The sequence below is a fragment of the Lissotriton vulgaris genome, chromosome 2_1, assembly GCF_964263255.1.
Source record: "Lissotriton vulgaris chromosome 2_1, aLisVul1.2, whole genome shotgun sequence".
Lineage (NCBI taxonomy): Eukaryota > Metazoa > Chordata > Amphibia > Caudata > Salamandridae > Lissotriton > Lissotriton vulgaris.
Window position 1 is genome coordinate 290,549,769 of NC_141687.1, and position 19,114 is coordinate 290,568,882.

At 46.7% G+C, this 19,114-nt stretch overlaps 1 protein-coding gene across 1 annotated transcript in view; it reads right to left on the bottom strand.

Annotated features, from left to right (window-relative positions):
* Window positions 1–19,114, bottom strand: part of GDPD1 (glycerophosphodiester phosphodiesterase domain containing 1) — a 256,407-nt gene that overhangs the window by 194,338 nt on the left and 42,955 nt on the right. The gene's annotated exons all lie outside the window — the stretch shown is intronic.

A 19,114-nucleotide genomic window follows, 5' to 3' on the forward strand; every position in this document is an offset into this window, starting at 1 on the left:
CTCCCCTTCCAGCAGCTCATGCAGGAGTTTGGCCTGACGGAAGGGGACAGACTGCGTTATATGCAAGTCCGCCACTGGGCTCTACAACCCCCAGTGCGCGACGTCGCTGCCCGTTCGATTACGCCCTATGAGCGATGGCTGGTAACCCGGACCTCGGATGCCAAGCTTATCACCGACTTGTACAAGTTTCTCCAACCCCCGCCGTTTCATTACCATAACCCAGGGAGGGAGCGCTGGCACAGGGAATTGGGCAGAACCTTGAGCCACAAGGAGTGGGACAGGATTGCGTATCGGGCGAGGCACTCTGCGTACCACACTGGGCTGACGGAGACCTTTACTAAGGTGTCCACCTATTGGTATTACACCCCGGAACGGCTCTACGAGATGCGCAAAGTCGGCGATAAAGGTTGCTGGCGCGGCTGCGGACAGGAGGGTACCCTTACGCACATTCTCTGGGAGTGCCCGGTGCTGTCGGCCTATTGGAAAGAGGTCTTGGATGAGGTGGATAGGCATTTTGAGATTGAGCTCCCGCGCTTCCCTGCGTATGTCTTGCTAGGCCTCCCCAACGACCTGATGTACCCGCTGAAGTCCCGCAGGGGTAGGCAGATTGCGATTGCGCTGGGCTCCGCGGTTCAAAACATCCTTGTACTCTGGCGTACCCCCACTGCCCCCTCTATCACTGGTTGGTTACACAGGCTCTGGCAGGTACTGGGCATGGAGAAGATGTCGCTGACGGTGGCTGGGAATGTTGACCAGTTTGAAGAACTCTGGCACCCCTTTTTGGCACTGTTGTCCACGGAATTTCGCGAGCTCACATGCCCGCGGTACCTGCGACTTCTTAGGCTGACGCCGCCGGCGGCTCCAGCGGAGTGAATGTGCGGGATCGGGGGTTTGGGACTGGGGGTAGGGGGCGGGGTTATATGCTTCTAATGCTGACCTTCGGACGGGGATGTTGGGGTATTGTTTTCTTCCTTTTCTTCCTTTGCTTCTCTTTCTCCTAATTTTCCGGGGTTGGGGGGCTGGAGGGATGGTGTGTTTTTTTTACTGTGTTGCGGGACGCTATTCCAGCTCGGCCTTGCTAAGGGAATGGGGGTCTACTGGGGGGTCATTCGCGATGCCTTATTGCCTTAAGACTTATGCCTTGTTGCCCTCTGGGGCTTCCTGTCTCCCTACTTTCCTTCTGAACCGCTGCAACATCTCGCTTTTTGTACTGTATGTTCGCTTGACCTCCTATTCCCTTCCCCATGTTTTTTATACCTGAATAAAATACTTTAAACCTAAAGTATATGTGGCTCCCCTGGCTGAGGTCATTAGGTCATGCAGCTTTGATGTCATTTCATATGAAGACGACACTAAACTTGTCATTTCTATGCGGCCTATTCCCCAAATATAAATTTAGAGACAGCATGACAAAGATGGCTTCCTGGATGATGGCTAATTTCCTTCAGTTGAACTCCTGTAAAACGGAGATTTTGCTTTTTGGGAAGGCACACGCAGTATGGTCAAACGATTGTTGGCCGTCTGAACTGGGACCTACTCCAACCTCTAAAACAAATGGGCAAAATTGTAGATGCACTTATTGATGACAGCCTTTCGATGAAGGAGCATGTCAACTTAATCTCAGGCACATGCTTTGGTCTGATGCGCATGCCCAGGAAAGCCTTTTATTGGATTCCTCTGCAGACCAGGAAAACCCTTGTCCTGGCACTAATCGTGAGTCGCCTGCAGTGCGGGAATGCCTTAATGGTCTCAATGAACAAAGGTCTCTTTTCCAAACTTCAGGTTGTTCAGAACATAGCTGCCTGCCTATTCTGCAACCTCCCTCCTCGCTCTCCATCTGCATCTATATTAAGATCTCTTCATTGGATTCCAGTAACAAAGTGGGCCTTTTTTAAACTTCTGTCTGTTTTTTAATTCTTGCATGGGAGTGGCCCATGCTATCTTAAAAACAATATACAGCCATACATTCCGGCTCGCTATCTTAGATCCAGTGAATTACTCCTGTTACTTCCTAGTCATATTCATACAGCTAGACATGGGTGCTGCTCTTCCTCTTTTCAGGCCCAAAAACACTGGAACCATTTGCCCTTGCAGCTTCGCCTTTTTCAGGACCTACCTTCATTTAAGAAATCTTTAAAAACATGCCTGTTTAATCTCTAATATGATCATGAAACTACGACCTGTGTTGACTGCTCAAGTGCAGAGAGATCCCCATTGGGATGATTCATGCGCCTAATAAATAAAAAAATGAACATCCTTTTATAGGGCTTCAGACAACGACGTTCATTTATTCTACGCAAATACATGGTACTCAGGATATGTACCAATGAGGAACAATCGAGAAAAAACATTTTACTACAGAACACATTCGAAGATTCTGTCAGGTTGCTATGACATACAATTTCAGTCCTTCTCACATATGAACAGATTAGTGATAGATTGTATAACAATAGTCTGGGACAGTTTGGAAATGTCGTTGGTAAGGTACAGTGAGGAGATTCTCAGGGAACGCTCCTTGTTTATTAGTGTGGGTTTCGCACAATTCTTTATTTAGAACAAGAAACAACAGTAGCAGTCATAACGTGATATTTTATGATGTTGGTGCAAGATGGAGGATAGTGTTAACACAGTTTAGGTTAGCGTACGCCCGCTTTATAATGCATTCAGTATGAGAAAAGGAAAAACGACTCCCACAGGTGCTTGTACAAAGTAGTCCATTGCGCATGGTGAATTAACAACTGTCTTTTGACATTACAAAACAGATACACTTCTGATGTTTCTTCGGAATCAGGATATGGAATTAGTATGTGTTTTAGAGGTTTATCACACCATCCAATCCCTCCGTTGGATTTAGGAAGGAATTTGATGCAAATAATGCATACTGACGTTGTGTACGTTGTACCACGTGTTTGACATGTTTAAATCTAGAACGGGCAGGTGTTTTATTATTTCCCGCCTTTAATCCTCCTCACAGACAGAAACTGGAGTATTTCCTATTCCCATCTGGATACAGAAGAATGAGTGCACAGGCGCAGCATCATCAAAATATGCACCTCCTTTGGTAGACAAGTCTGATCAGAGAGAAAAAAGGTGCTCCCCCAATCTGCCAAGTACACCACCGCTTTCATTTTATTTCAGCGACTTCATTGCCCAGTTTGGATACTTGCATTAGCGCCCGTGGGTGCTTTGTTTGTTTAATTCGCTCGATTTATCAATTGGTGTTTGTTACCACTAGCCACACTGTGGTGGCAGACTCTGGGCTCCGTTATATTTTCTGTTTGCTTGTCGCACCATCTCACTCAGCTAACCCATTGCCAGCAGTTCACCTTCTACCAGACGGTCTGCCTGCCTCCTGACAATTTAATTAAGGATGCTCGCTACCAGTGATTTCCTTTAACTTCACTCATTTATTTCCTTGGATAGTTGTAGGCCTGGCTGGGCTTCCTCACGGTTTAAATTCATGATTTATTTCGCTTTGCGCAAAGGTGCTTTAGTTTTTTTAATTCGTTTTGATTTATTGATATATCCTGAGACCAAACGAGGTTCAGCGAGTTAGAGGACACCTTCAGCTGGGGACGAAGAGGATGCAGAGTTTTAAATATCATATGCACAATACCAACTACTACAATATGACGATGGTAAGTGTATATAGAAAACTAAAGATTCACTATTCTGATCTCTACAGATCTCAGCGCAGCCTTCGAAACTGTCAAGCATCAACTTATGATCCAGAGACTTAAGGAGGTCAGTGTGGCAGGAACTGCGTTGGCCTGGTTTCAGTCCTTCTTGGACAATCGCTACTTCTGCGTCTATGAGGTTGAAATAGCATCGGAGTATATACATCTGCAGTGTGGAGTCCCCCAAGGATCATCACTAAGTCCCACCATGTTTAATATTTACTTGAGTTCTCTAGCTGAATTCCCCCATATCCTTGGGGGATCCATATCGTCACGTACGCTGACGACACGCAATTAGTGGTCTCCCTTAGTCAGAAGGACAAATTAGATCCTGGTCTCACATCATGCTTGGGAAAGATCACTGAATGGATGGACAAGTCGTTTTTGAAGCTAAATGGAGCTAAACAGAACTCATGCTTCTTGAGCATACAATCCCTTTTAGTATTGATGCTTCATGGCCCAGTTGTCCCAGTCCTCCACCTGTACCAAGTGAGAAGATTAAGAGCCTAGGTGTCTGGCTCGACTGTAAACCTGACTTGAAAGTACAGGCCTGCAAAGTTGCAGCTAGTTGCTATGGACTGATCAGGATGATCATGAAGATCCTCCCCTCCTTCCTATGGATGCTAGACGGGCGTTAGTCCAGGCGCTGATACTTTCGCGACTGGACTATGCTAACGCTGTGTACCTTGGTGCACCCCAGGGAACGACCAACAGGTTACAAATTGTTCAGAATTGTGCTGCACGCCTATTAATGAACATTCCAAAATGGACATCAGACAAACCAGCCCTTATTGGTTTGCACTGGCTTCCCATTCAGGCCAGAATCAGCTTCAAGGCCATGTGTATTGTCACAAGGCCATTTCTAGAAAAGGCTCCCCTCTGATCCAATCAGTGGTTCAACTCTATCAGCCTAACAGGTTGTTACGGTCCAACCATAAAAGCTTACTCATAGTGCCTTTGGTTAAGCGAGTTCGAGCAGGAGGTCGACGGTTTTCATATAGTGCAGCCAAGCTATGGAACCAAATTCCTGAACATATTCGCCTAGAATCCAATCACCTTAGTTTCAGGAAACAATTGAAAACTTTCCTTTTCGCCTGAGTTGTGCTTGCTGAGTGAGTGGCCATACTAAGCGCTGGGATGCCCTCGGTAGCCATGCGCTATACAAATGTGTATTCATTCATTCATTCTCCATCTACAACCGTGGCATTATATTTCGTCAAGGTCATCGATGTGGAGTTAGGAGTAGTCTACCTTGACCATGACAATATATATCTTCAAGGTTGTCGAGGTAGATTGATAACAGTGAATATTTACTTATCTGCACTCTCTTAACTTCATGATGATTTGGTAGTCAATATTCTGGGTTTGATATTTGGACATAGAACTCTTCAGCTTACATTACCACTGCTGGACGTTGGGCAGGAGCTCATTGCCAATCAGTATCCAGCGCATCATCTAAATTCAAATGTTCCGGCAATCAGACTGGATCAGTTGTTCCCTCCTCAGAGAGGAGTCTAGAATAGAAGGAGCCTCTCACCCTACTGGAGCTCAAGTGAAAAAATTAGTTGGGAAGACAGGAGAGACTGCTAGGAAGTTATGTGTATGTCCCATCAGATGGATTAAAACAAAGGCCAGCAGGAAGAAGAAAGGGGATGAGGAGGTCCTTTGCTGGCAGTACTCATATTCTATTTTAACCTTTGTTGGCAGTACTCCGATTCTATTTTACATCTTAGTTGGTTCCCGCTCACACTTAAGTGTAGCAAAATTTCTTCTGGAAATGGCCTCTTTCAAAAAGCAAGATATTTGAAGTAGTATTTTTCAGGGAGCAGCCACATGATATGGAGCTCTATCCCTCCAACTGTAAGGTCAAATCCCTCCTATGAAAATTTCCAGAAAGATCTATTTTTCCATCATTACTTGCTGCGTCGTGATCAAGTCGGAGCAGTACCATAAATACTTTGACCCAGAGATTAGGTTCACCACAGGCTGATTTCCTAACCTCAGATAATACTGAAACTGCATCCAGTCCCTCTATGGTATGAAGCCAATTCATACTCCGAGAACTGTCAGCTCCATGTAAAGACTCATCCTCTGCTAGTCAAGGCTAGATGTTACTAGTGAGGTTACCAACTTCCTTATTTACTTTTGTGTACTCATTTACAGCACAAAGTATTGGCATATATTGGGATGGCACTGTCCCCTGCATTGTGTACTGTCATGTCCCCTGCCTGGAGTGGCCAACACAGCGGCGACTGCCACAACATGAAGGTGGAGGACGGGCGAATGGGGGGGAGAGTGGTGTGGGGTGAGGGACTGAGAAGGCACAGGAAAATATATATATTTAAAACGTACCTTTTGTTGCTACGTCCAACAGCCGCCTTTGTGCTCTCCAAACAGTCTCTAGGAAGGCACAGCCAATCCAGACACTGTTCTCTATGTGAGAAGCGCCAGGATTGGTCTGAGTGGCCTGGTCTGCCGCTCAGACACAGTCTTGTAGCCTGCAGATTTTCTCCAACTCGGCTGTGAACACAGCTGGGTTGGAGAAAAAGAAGTGCACATGTCTGTTTGGGAGGTTTAGGACGGCCGACCAAACTTACAGGTGCACTTGTAAGTGCTCACCACCTACTTCTCATGGCCCGGCCCTGAACCACCCAGCCCTACACACATGCCAGAGTCAAACACAGAAAAATAAAATTATATTGTCTCATTATCACTTTATTTTTCTTTTACTGACTCGGACGAGTGGGGTGACACTCCTTCACCATTACGTAGGAGTCGCCACTGGCCCCACAGAGAGTATCTGGAATTCTGTTTTTTGGTTTTTTTGCTCCACTTTCACACTAATCTAGCAAGCGTACGAAGTCCTAGGCCTTTCTCTTGATGTGAGTGTAGTCCTCGAAACAAAGGAGTACACCAAGTGCATGCACCTCAGTGGCAGGGGACTATCTGTCACAGGTTCTAGCATGAAGAGTAATAGCGGTGACATTTTAATCTGTGCCCTGGAAGAGGTGGCCTACTGGCATGAACAGCCCATCGCATATGTGCCACTATGTATGTGTGTAGTCTGTATGATACATACATATCTGAGTGAATCAGACCGAAGGCGGTCATTTTAGAAGCCCCTGGCTTGTTCATGTGCACGAGATGCAGTGGGGAAAGAGGAGACATGCTTCCCCATAGCCATTAAGTGAGGTCCTTTTGCTGCAAAGAGCTGATCATTAGGCTTCCCAAGTACTGCCATTTGTTAGATGGCGATGGTGAAGGGTTTTATGTCAGTCTCTGGTTTTCATATCATGAATGGTCCTTTGGAGGAGGTCAGCCTTTTGTCTCTCTGATCACCGTTGGTGCGGCTAGGTGCAGAACGCTCACACCTCTTTGTGCCTCTGTTGTGGGTTCTTCAACATGGAGACAGGCCTGCGTGAGGAGCATCACTCTAGATAAAGGCCGAGTCTGAAAGTCACCCTGAGAAGAGAACATCAAAGGAGAACCGACCCAAACCATGTCTGAGAGTGCAGATATGGAATACACATTTCCTGTCTGCTATTCCTGTATAAAATGGGAGCTATTGGCCACCTTGTTCTGCCACTTCCAAATAGTCTCTGACCAAGTAGGGGTGCACCACAGAGTACCCTGAGGACTGCTGAGCAACTAGAGCTAGTGTCTGACAGCCAGATTCCCAGAGGTGAGAGGACATCCCCTAGAGTCTAATCAATCTGAAGGAAGAAATGTCTCCCTGCCCTGGAAAGCCAGGAAGTACCCTGCCTGAGAGAAGGGCACAGGAGCCATTAAGCCCTACTGGGGGAGCTTACTACGAGCGCTGACTAAGAGTGAGTGACCCCGAAGCCGAGAGCCCATTCACAAGAGATTGCTGAAAGCATGACCAGTGCGCTTCTAATGGAAGATCTTTTGGACCTGCCAAAGTGTGCCCAAATGGATTTCCCTAACGTTAGCTGCCTGCTGCTGATCTGTGGCACTGGTCTGAAGTGTGCCCAATAGACCCATGCCATTGCAGCACGCAGCACTTGCCTTAAGTATGCTCAATAGGTCTGTACTACTGCAGAATAGACTGTTGCCAAGAATATGGCACTTGTCCGAGTGTGCTGGAACTGAATTCAAAGTGTTTTGCCTACAGCACTTGTCCAATATGTGCCCAAGCAGACAATATTGCTGTGACTGAAGGCAATTGCCCAAAGTGTGCATGGGTGACCCGTGTCAATGCGACCTGAATTACAGCTGCCTGAGACACAGACTGGATGTGCACCTGATAGAGTGGTGGTGCCGCAGCATACACTGTAAAGCACCTAGAAGCAGCCAAACTGTTTATCACTCAGACCGCAGCCAGAAGCAGACTGTATTGCAGCCTGAATTACCAGGAGGCCTACCAGATGACCCATGAACTCACCAAACTGCATGCGTGGAAGAAGGAACCTTCCAAATCCGTGGGTTCTGACTTCTGCCGACACACTGTGGAAGAGGGCCAAGGCTTCGAAGATAGGTTGAGCTCCTACTTACAGCCCCCTCATGACTTTGACCCAGCATCTCCTACTGGGATCGGAGTAGAGATGTGGCGCACCCGCTGCCGGCGCGTCTTCTCCAATGGAAGAGAGGACATGGACTGATGCATGCTCAGGCCCACCATGAGAACTTACATTTGGTGGCTCATGACTGCCTGAGGTGGGGGAGCATTGCAAGAAAGAAAGAGAAAGAGAAAGAGAGAGAGAGACAGAGAGAGAGAGAGAGAGACAGAGAGAGAGAGAGAGAGAGAGAGAGAGAGGAGAGAGAGAGAGAGAGAGAGACAGAGAGAGAGAGAGAGAGAGAGAGAGAGAGAGAGAGAGAGAGAGAGAGAGAGAGAGAGAGAAGGTGTGCACTGGCGGCTCCTCTGTCCATGGTGCATTGTCTCTGTGCCAGTTCACCTACACATTGGAGTGTGCAGTATTATGTTTTAAAGTGTATTGAAATACTTCTCTTATAAAAAGACAAGCACTGGGATGGACAATACGTTACAGCTCCTTGGGGTTTTGTTGATGGTTGGCACTGTTGGGGTTTGTTGAGTGCTGAACTTGTTGCACCCCCATACTATCCTCCCTGAGAAGCCTATAAATGCTCGAAATCAGTCCCATGAAAGTCAACTGGTGACTGCGTTGTACTTGGGCCAGTTGGCATAGCCATATAAGGACAGTCCCTGGGTACAGCAGAGGTAATAAATCCCAGCTCCCACAGCTAAGGCCCTGTAGCATCTACTTGAGCCATGGCTCCCTGAACTGGGCCTGACAGCATACTATGTAATTTGCTCTTTATTCTAGACGTTGTACCATCTTTACACGATATTTCATAAATCATCTTGCTCTTATGTAAAACGCTCTGCTACCTTAATGGCACGAGTCAGGATATAAAAATGCATATAAATAAATATACAAACCATGGTAGGCTTTCTTATTAACCCATTTAACATACAGATTGGAATCTACACTCTGGAATACTGTTCTAGCATATCTCGTACTTAAGGAAGGCCTTCAAACAGATTGCAGATAACTGACGATATACCTCTTCCACTCCATTTCACTACCAAATCGTCACCATTTTATCAGTACACCAATGCGGTTTAATTAAACATTAATAAAGATTTGCATGTGACTTGTACTTAGTGCTTCGAAGTAGCATAGCAGAACAATGAAGAACTTTATAAAAACCCTAAATTAAAGGTGCAGTAGTATGGTCACTTCCCAGAGGTATGGGTAAAGCCTTCTCACGCTCTTCGATTCTGCTGAGTAGAGACCATCCACTATTGTAGTCTGCAGGGTGCTACGCCTTCATTATACAGTATCATTAGGCAGGCTATCAATGGAGGGCTGGGGTCAGATGCTAATTCTAGTCATGCATCATAAAGAAGAACTGTAGCTTGCATTGCCAGCTCTATTCAATACTCTTCAGGCTGCCAGCAATAGCAGCTGCTGGAGTTTCACTTCCTGCTCACAGAGGACACCTTATATTCTATGGAAAAGCAAGCTCAGCAACCCTAAACCTGGCTTCTCTCCATGCATCATGCCTCGACACAGACTTGCAGAATTTGAAAATGTACGCATTTGGATAAGGGCCGTTTACACCAGAACTCCATTTAAAAGACGCTCCTTTTCTCACCAGTAAGGTGCTAAAAGCAGGGCTACCTGCAAATGTGATCTGAACAAAAGGGAATGTGAATATTAAGGAACCCCGTCAGCACTTCAGCTTCTCTGCAGCAAGTGGTAATTGATACATGTGGTACAAACAAAAGAAAAGGTGAGCAAAGAAACACTAGAACACTTTCTGTAGAGAAGTCATTTGCAGAAGCAAAGCCACACCATCAGTAAGCTCATATTTGCCGCGCAACTGCTCATCGAACCTTCGGAAACAGAGGTGTGAGCGAACCATCGTTGTCTCAGTCAGCAGCGGACCACTGGTCAGTGAGGTGCAGCCCGACTCCTATGGCAGAGCCAGCTATGAGACCTATGTTTCGGCGTACTCCTCGCACTTACGGTTACTCGCTGAAACTACCAATGGTGAGGACAGCAATATCTGAAGTAATAGTAGTCTCTTGTAAGTATTGTTCTGTTGAGTAGATTTATTGGGTGCCTACTCACCCCGGAAGGGGTATCCGAGGGCATACAGGTGCATACCAGACAGACAAGCACAAAGAAGGGATCCTCAGTAAAGCGAAATGGAGGGAGTTAGAACGTACACGTTTTAAGTAACCTCTTAAACAAGGACAAATTAGACATCCTGTATGCCAGTGGACGGCCGCCAAATGGGAAAAAGAGTGACCTACAGTTCTGCCAAGATGGATCTGGAGGGGTTGGGCTAATGCAATTATTTTCAGTTGTTCAAGCTGTGAGCGGCATTTAGGAGGAAACCATGTTGCAGCAGTAATAAGGGCCTGCAGAATAAAGGGTCCTATCGGTGTGGTACAAGAGCTTAAAAATAACATGCTTACGTATTGAAAGCTAGGAAAAGGGCTCTCAAGGTAGGGATGGACGCAGATCTGGATGGAAGACTGCACACCACCCAGGCAGCAGTGTTTTAAATAGCTTGAAAGCGGTAAGAAGATAGTCCACAAAACCTACATACAATAGTCCAGGAGGCTTGTCAAAAGGTCTTGAATGACAGTTTTTCGACATTGTAATAGGACCCAAGTAAATATTTTGCGCAACATGCACAGGATCCATCAGAAGGCCCCATACACAGCAGTAATCTGTTCCTTCATAGATAAGGTACTGCCAACCATAATGCCAAGATTTCTTGCCACCTTCTTAGGGGGTGTGGGCAGGGCCAAGCTACTGGGCACCAATTTGCAGACCAGATGGAATTATCTTTGCAAAACAAGATCATCTTAGTCTTATCACCATTCAATTTAAGGTAACTAACCTTCACTCACATGGCTACGTTGCTAAAACAATCCAGGGACTTACTTCTGGTTGCTTCAATTTTGTCAACAATGAATATTATCAGTTATATATCATCAGCAAAAGATATCATTGTGAAGCCTCAAGCTCTCACGATAGCAGCAAGAAGGGCCAAGTAGATATCAAAAAGTGTGATTTTAAGAGAAGACCATGTCGAACACCGCAAGAGATGCAGACAGGCTCCGACTTAAAAGGGGAGAGATGGACAGACTGAGATCTAATAGCGAGATAAGACTGACAACAACTATGAGCCCTGAAAAATAAGCCAATTGAAAGCAGTCTTTTAATCAATATAGCATGCTGAAGGCTGCAGAAAGGTCAAGGAGGATGAGGGCCATAGGTCTGCCTTCATCCAAGCTTACTCAAAAAGATAGAGAGGAACCCCTTCACACTGTCAGGGGAAATAAGGTACTTAAGACAAACAAAAGTAAAATTCCCTTGACCAGATATTTAGAGAGATCTCTATTCAATGCTTAACACTATATAAAAATCTTGAATACTATATTCAAAATATTAAAGTGACAATTTTATTATCAACATTTTTTGTATTCTTCACATTTCATTATACAAAAGATTAAAACCGCATAAAGCTACCTAATAATACACAATAAAACAATAATTGTTCCCTTTAAAAAATGCAATACATATAAATCACAAAAAATTATTGGCAAACACAGTAATTGCTCCCTTTAAAAAATACAATACATATAAATCACAAAAGATTATCAGCAAACACAATCCAATTATGACCAGCATAAAAGAGAACGACATGAAGTGTAAGACACAACCCTTGTCAAATACATATGCACATCAGAGTATAACATTGAAACATTACGGTTAATACATTGCTTTCATCAGTATTTAACCCTGTAAATGTTTTATGTTCTGATTGTGCTTATATTGGCGTCGACGTGTTTAGATGGTTTTCATATACTTTGTTCCATCTTTATCAAGACTCAGAACTTTTTGTCTCAGTATATGGTCAAATACTGTGTATCTTCTCCCCTCGTTGTTCTGCAAATCGAGGCATACCACTTGACTTAAGGTCCAGATAAATGTACCGGTGAGACTGGCAGCTTATGCATGAATCTGGCTCCCTCTTTTATTGTACTTCCACTACGGCCTTTAGTTTGATAGACCCACAGCACAATTACTGTCTGGGTAAGTCGGTAAAGGTTCTGACGAGTGTCCCATATCACTCAAATCCTCATCTTCAAGTTTCTAAAAATCTTTAAAATTACACTGCTCCACGTGTGTGTGTGTGCCATATATTCACTGTCGCTTTACTGGTCGACTTTAGACTCCCCTTTAAATATTCATGGAGCTAGTGTTGATGGGTTCGTCCCCGAATATGGCGTGTGCCGTTTCTGTTGTAACGGCTGTGAGAAGGTGGCCTGATATGCAGTGCTCACTATTCTAGTGAACACTATGTATCAGTCCAGCAACCCTTATTGATGATTGGTTGTAAGTCAACCTTATAGACCAGCTATCCTAGTAGCGTGGATACGAGCAGTCTAAGGCTAAAGACCCGAGAGGGCGTGTTAAGCCAGCTGTTTACCACACATATACCCCTTGAATACCAAGTGAAAGGACACCACACAAGTGTTATGAAAATAAACAGATATTTATTAAGAATCACAACAGCCCTGTACTCTTTATGAGGACAGGGTACTAAGCACAAAACAAAACTCTGACGAAAATACTTAAGTTAGCACAGTATATACAAATGCCCGAGGGGCACGGAAAACCATATACTCTGAAAGTGGAATGCGAAATTACTAGCAGGTAAGTACAGTACTAATAGGCTTAGGAATCGCTAGGACTTGACTATAGAATCTTCAGATTACTTCTAGGAGGCCTAGGGGACTCGGGTGCAGAGTGTGCACTCTCACGCGTGATGCGGGACAAAGTCTATGGTAGCTAGTAATGACAAAGTTAGTGTTCTCGGGCGAACCCGACCTGGTAGGAGGAAAATGAAAGTGGATCCTGACCCTTGGATTGTGAGGCTATGCTGGGGCACCGAAATGCCGAAGTTACCTAGCCCAGGGGCTGCAGCTGCATAGGTCTCAAAAGACGTCAGGAATCCTCGTAGACGGACCAGGAGCCTGGAAGAAAGAAGTTGCTGGCAGGCGACCAGTGAAGAAAGTTCGATGGATCCAAGCCTGGATCGAAGGAAGATGACACCTGAAAGCAGAGGGGACCAAGTTCGAGACTACTAGCCAGTAGTCAGTGGGCACCAGGAGGGCACTGGATGGTAGCCACCTCGACTAGGTGAGTGGGTGACGCTGTGTTCGCAGATCTCACGGACCAGGAGGCGTTGTCGGCGACCAGGATGGAGGAGCGAGCTGTCCCACGATGGATGAAGCTGTCGGCGTCGCTGGACCCAGGATTGGGCAACAAAGCCTTGGCAAATTCAAGCCCACGCGGTGGACTCAAAATGGCGTCTGGAGTGGACCAGGAGGGTCCGGGGTGCCTCTCTTGAAGAAGGAAGCAAGGGCCAGTCTGGAGCAACCAGACCAGCAGCAGTGATGTCGTCGGGCGTCGTGAAGAAGGCCACAAGCCAGCCGGCTAGTAGCCACACAGCGCGGTGAGCACGCAAAAGCAGAAGGGCCCCACGCAGATCGTGGAGATGCTGGAGGGCTGATCTTCGGTGCTGGAGCTGCTCAGGGTTGGGGCTTTTCGGACCCCAAAGCACTCACCAGTGGAGCACACGGTGGGCTTGTTGCAAAGAAGTCGTGCAGCCTTGGCGATCGTCGGTCCCTCGAGGTCTCGTCGCACTCACGGTTCTCAGCTTTGCTGTAGAGGTGAGTAGAGGTCAGAGGTGCCAGGGAAGCCGGGTCTCGTCGAGCTGGGTCGTCGGATTCGTGAAGAAGGACTTGCAGCAGACCGCAGTGTTCTTAGGATGGTGCCCGCTTGATGCAGGGTGACTACTCCTTAGCCACAAGGGAGAATCTTGAAGAAGAAATCTTGATGTCCTTTCGTAGAAAGTCGTGTCTTGATTCCAAAGATGATCTAATTTGAACAGGGGGCCCGCTCCCATCTTTATACTAAAAAAGGGGGCTGACCCGGTGACTAGGTCCTGCCTATGGGTGGGACTAGGAGGGGGGTGGTTACACCCCTCTCCCATGCCGGACTTCCCCAGGCCAGGGGCTGGTGTGCCCCTGGAACTGGTTCAGACTGGCCTATGCGTAGTGAGCACCGGGGTGCCACTCAGCAGTCACCTTCCTGTAAAGCCCTGCCTACCCAGGATACACAAAACCATGTCTGGGACGGTGCTAGCACCGCCCCCGACAGGAAACTCTTTGTCCAGGCTCCCCTCGCTGGAAGGACTCCACGCTGCAGGGGGTCAGACTCGTGTCTGTGGTGGCAGCATCCATTTTGTGGAGCTGAGGCTTCGTTTAACTTTAACCGGGGTTCACAGTTACATACATGTCGTGTCCCTCTAGAAGGGTGGAATGCTAACCCCATCGCCAGAATTGGCGAGGGGTTAGTATTCCAATTCGTATGACACCTTACTCGACATGTTTTGATAAAGCAATACCAGAGATAGCATTTAACCGCGAGGATTATAATGCACTTAAGAGTATATGGTATGCGATATCATGGAACAGCTATTAGGACTTGATTCCGCACGCTGCAGACAGGCTCAGCTCATGCCAGAGCACCATCTCACACGATTCCCAGCACTCTGCCTTCAGGATTGTTAAGGCCTGCCATAGGAGTGACTGATAGGAATCTGTGTGTCCATTTTAGGGTTAGATATAGGTATACTATATCTACAGCAAAGGGTGATTACACAACTTTGCCCCAGCTGTCATGCAGCCAGTTGTGTCAAATTTAGGAGGCCAGCCAGGGGTGGCATAATACATGCTTCAGCCCCTGGTAGGCCCTGGGTACACCTATGCCCTGAGTTACAGGGTCTGATAACGTGGCCCAGTACCTTTTTTTTTTTTTTTTTTAAATATCTTTATTCAAGAAATTTTCCCCCCCCCCATTTTTCTGTTACAACCAGTGTGTTTTTATACATTTACAGATTCTTTTACAACGAATACAGATTTGTACTGCTAAATAATATGCAGATTAAAGTACTAATATTCAATGACATAAGATCACAGACATAAATGTGGCACATTACACAACGTTACTATTATTAGCTTTATATGTTCAACCCATTTCTCTATTATTGCTGCACACCATTTTTCCTATTCTTCCACTGTTCAATGGGAAGCCATATCCTGCACCCCATAGCTTTTGCCTTCCTTCCTTTTCTGTCATAAATTGCCTTCTCCAAATTATACGTAGATAATAATCTTGCAACCCATGTCTGGAATGACGGTGCAGTTTTATCCTTCCATGCCTTTGCGACAATTATCCTGTATACTGCTGTGGCCATAAATAAGAATTCTGAGTGGATTATATTATCCTCTGAGCTTACCCCCAGGATTATTAATTTTTCAGATAATTTAATTTTTATATCCAGAGAATTCTCTAGAAACTCTTCTATTGCCAGTTTTAAAGTATATAATTGTGGACATTGTACGAACGTGGCCCAGTACCAATTGGAAATGTACCTAAGGTACATGGAATCCATTTTACAGAGAGAGCAGTAGGCCTGGGGTCCTGATTGGCAGGGCCCCAGGTCGACAATGTCAAAAACCAGCTAAAACACAGGGCAAAAAGTTGGGGGCAACCATAGTCAGGAGGTACCTTCCTACACAACCCCCCCCCCCCCCAAACGAAAGGAGATAAGGCTATCCTTGTCCAGGTAAGCCTCTATTACCTAAGTGGCCATATAAGGAAGGACCAGCTCTGGCTTGGTTTCCCCCTGTGTCATGGTCCACTAGGCAACCCCTCACCCTAAGGGTATGTGAGGGTCTCCACCATAGGGAATCTCTGCCTTTGGTGTGTCTTGGGAAAGAAGAAGGCTGATGCTGGGATGGAGTACTGAAGTGAGGCTCCTCTACCTTTGGGCTCAACTTCCTCCAATCACCATCCATCATGTGTGCCTTTCTTTCTTTAGCTGAGATGCACTGAGCTCTCAGGGTCAGCCTCTAGCTACCTAAAGCTGGAGGCTGAGTCCCTCTGTTTGGCTTACTGGAGGGACAGGTCAGGTCTGGGGTTTTTAGGCCCCATGTTTGGCTGTGCCCAACAGTGTCCAGCTGTGGGAGGTCCCTAAATACTTTTAAGGGGGATCCCTCAGGAGTCTGTTTTATTTTCACTTGGCTAGGTTTACCAGCTTCAGTGATCCTAATCTGCTGATTAAGGGGTTCTTTTGGACAGGGGGCCCTTTGGGGTCCACCACTGGCCTCCCTGACCTCCACAGCCCTGGGCTGACTGAGGCAGGGTAGAGAGGTGCAGGTTACCTGCTCCAGACTGGGTCCCACCTGGGAAGGGTCCACTGCCATCGGGGGCTCTGCCAGGCTAGGCCTGACTACCTCTGGGGCAGTTCCTTCAACAGGGGTAGAGTCAGTTCCCTGAGGAGGCTGGCTCTCACCTAGTGTCTGGGAGGGGGAAGACTCTTCTTCCTCCTCAATGCTCTCTGTTTGAGTGGAGTGATCCATTGTTTCAGGCTTCACAACCTCACTATCTGTTTGAGTAGAGGCTGAGACCATTTCAACCTTGCCAACCTTTTCAGGAGGGCACTCAGTTTGTGTTTGGGCTGTGACTGTCACAGCCCTCCTATCCTGTTCTGGAAAGTCTGTCTGAGCCTGGGCAGTGGCTACCACTGCCCTTCCAACCTTTTCAGGGAGGAATGGTGCTTGGACTGAGGCTGTAGCTATTACTGCCCCACTAACCTGTCTGGATAGGCCTATCATTCTGGAGTGAGTTTCTTGCTCCACCTCAGCCCATGCTGAGATTTCCAGGTCATTCCCCAGTAAGCAATCTACAGGTAGGGTGTCTGTCACTGCCACTCTCATGGGCCCTGTGACATTACCCCAGCTGAGCTTGACTACTGCCATGGGATGCCTTCTCTTCACTCTATGAATGTCTGTCACCTGATAAGTAAAACCAGGGGTCAGTTGAGCAGAGGGGACCAGGTGGTCAATCACCATGGTGATGCTGGCCCCTGTGTCTCTGAATGCCTCAACTTTCTGACCATTCACTATGACCTCTTGTCTATACTTTCCCAAAATGTGGGGTCCAGTAGTGAAGTTGGCAAACCCCATGCCAGTCTCACAGACAAGAGTGTGGTCAGGGGACCTGGCTAGGCCATAGTCCTCCTGATTGCCCAGAGTAATGCCCACCACATTCTTGGGGGCACTCCCACCACCTGGGGGATTACCACTAGTGGTAACAGGAGGTTTAGGAGTATTACCTGGGGGCATATTTCCCTTATTGCCATTTTTAGGGCAACTGGCATCACCTTTGTAATGGCCCACCTGTTTACAGGTATGGCAATAAGGTTTCTTCTGTTCTGAAGGAGTGTTCTGGGACCCACCACCCTTGTTGGAGTTTTGGGGCCCTTGGGAAGTCTTCTCTGTGGATTTATCCCCACCCTTCTCTTGAGGCTTGGTTGATTCCTTCTTTTGGTCACCACCCTGGTTTTTAGGCCTGACCCTGGTTCTGACCCATTTGTCTGCCCTCTTACCCAATTCCTGTGGAGAGGTCAGATCAGAGTCTACCAGGTGCTGGTGTAATAACTGGTTCTGACAATTACTTAAGATTTGCTCCCTCATAATTAGATTGTACAATCCTTTAAAATCAGTAACCTTACTACCCAGTAGCCAGCCTTCAAAAGCCTTAGTGGCACAATCAACAAAGTCAGTCCAATCCTGAGACTGAGTTTTCTGGGTATCTCTGAACATCAACCTGTACTGTTCAGTCGTTAAACCAAACCCATCAACCAGTGTATTTTTCAAGATTTGGTAATTGTTAGCATCCTCCACTCTTGTAGTGAGGAGCTTATCTCTACCTTTACCTTCAAAGGAGAGCCACAAGATAGCTGCCCACTGACTTTGGGGAACACCCTGCACAGTGCAGGCCCTCTCCAAAGCAGTTATCCATTTGTGGATGTCATCCCCTTGTTTAAAGGGGGGCACTATCTTATTCAGGTGCTTTGTATCAAAATTCCTTTCCCTATTGCTAGGTTTATTGCTGCCACCAGTGGGCTGTAGCCCACATAATTCTTGCTCTCTAGCAAAGGCAAGTCTCTCTTTGGCCAGGGCAAGTTCTTCCCTTTCAATCCTCAGTTTGACTGCCCTTTCTTCAGCTTCATACACTCTCCTCTGAGGGGAAGTCATCCCTCTGTGAGAAGAGTTGTGAGAGCCATTGGTTCGAAGGGATCTGTTAGAGCCTCTTGATAGAGACCTAACTCGTCCATTCCCAATGTTAAGCTGACCTGAGAGTGGCCCCAGGGGTCCCCTAGTACCATTCTCATGCCTGCTTAAGTTGGACCTGGTTAGTCTGCTGACTTCTACCTGTCCCTTATCTGCCTCATCCCCTGACAACTGATCCTCATCCTCATCCTCAGCATCATCTGCTTCCTGGAGGGGATGGTCATGGCTATCAAAGGGTCCCTGTAAGGAGGGCATACTCCCATCTGGATTAGAAGGGTCTGGGTTACCAGCCCTACTGGCATCATAAGCCTCTAAGAGACCAATCAGAAAGGAAGTTGTGGGGTTAGACCCCTGTCTTATCTTCCTGGAGGTACACACCTGTCTCAACTCCCTGAAGCTAAGAACAGTATATCTGGAAGTGGGGACCTGTGGAGGGTCCACTGACACAAGGGGAGACTCAGAGTTTCCTCCTTTGTCTGACATACTGTTTCTAGTGTGGTGTAAGTGATGCACCTACCTACACTATGTGTTTGCCTACTGATCCCTTGCTAAGAGTTGCAGCCAAGGTGTGCTAAGCCTTGAGGAGCTGCAACAGCTGGTTCAGTAGAACTCAGAGTATTCTAAGCTTAGTTATATGTACCTAACAGTACTTATGTGATCTTTCAACAAGATATTCTTAGGATACGTGTGGTAAAACAACAGCAAGCTCAAATCCCAACCGCTG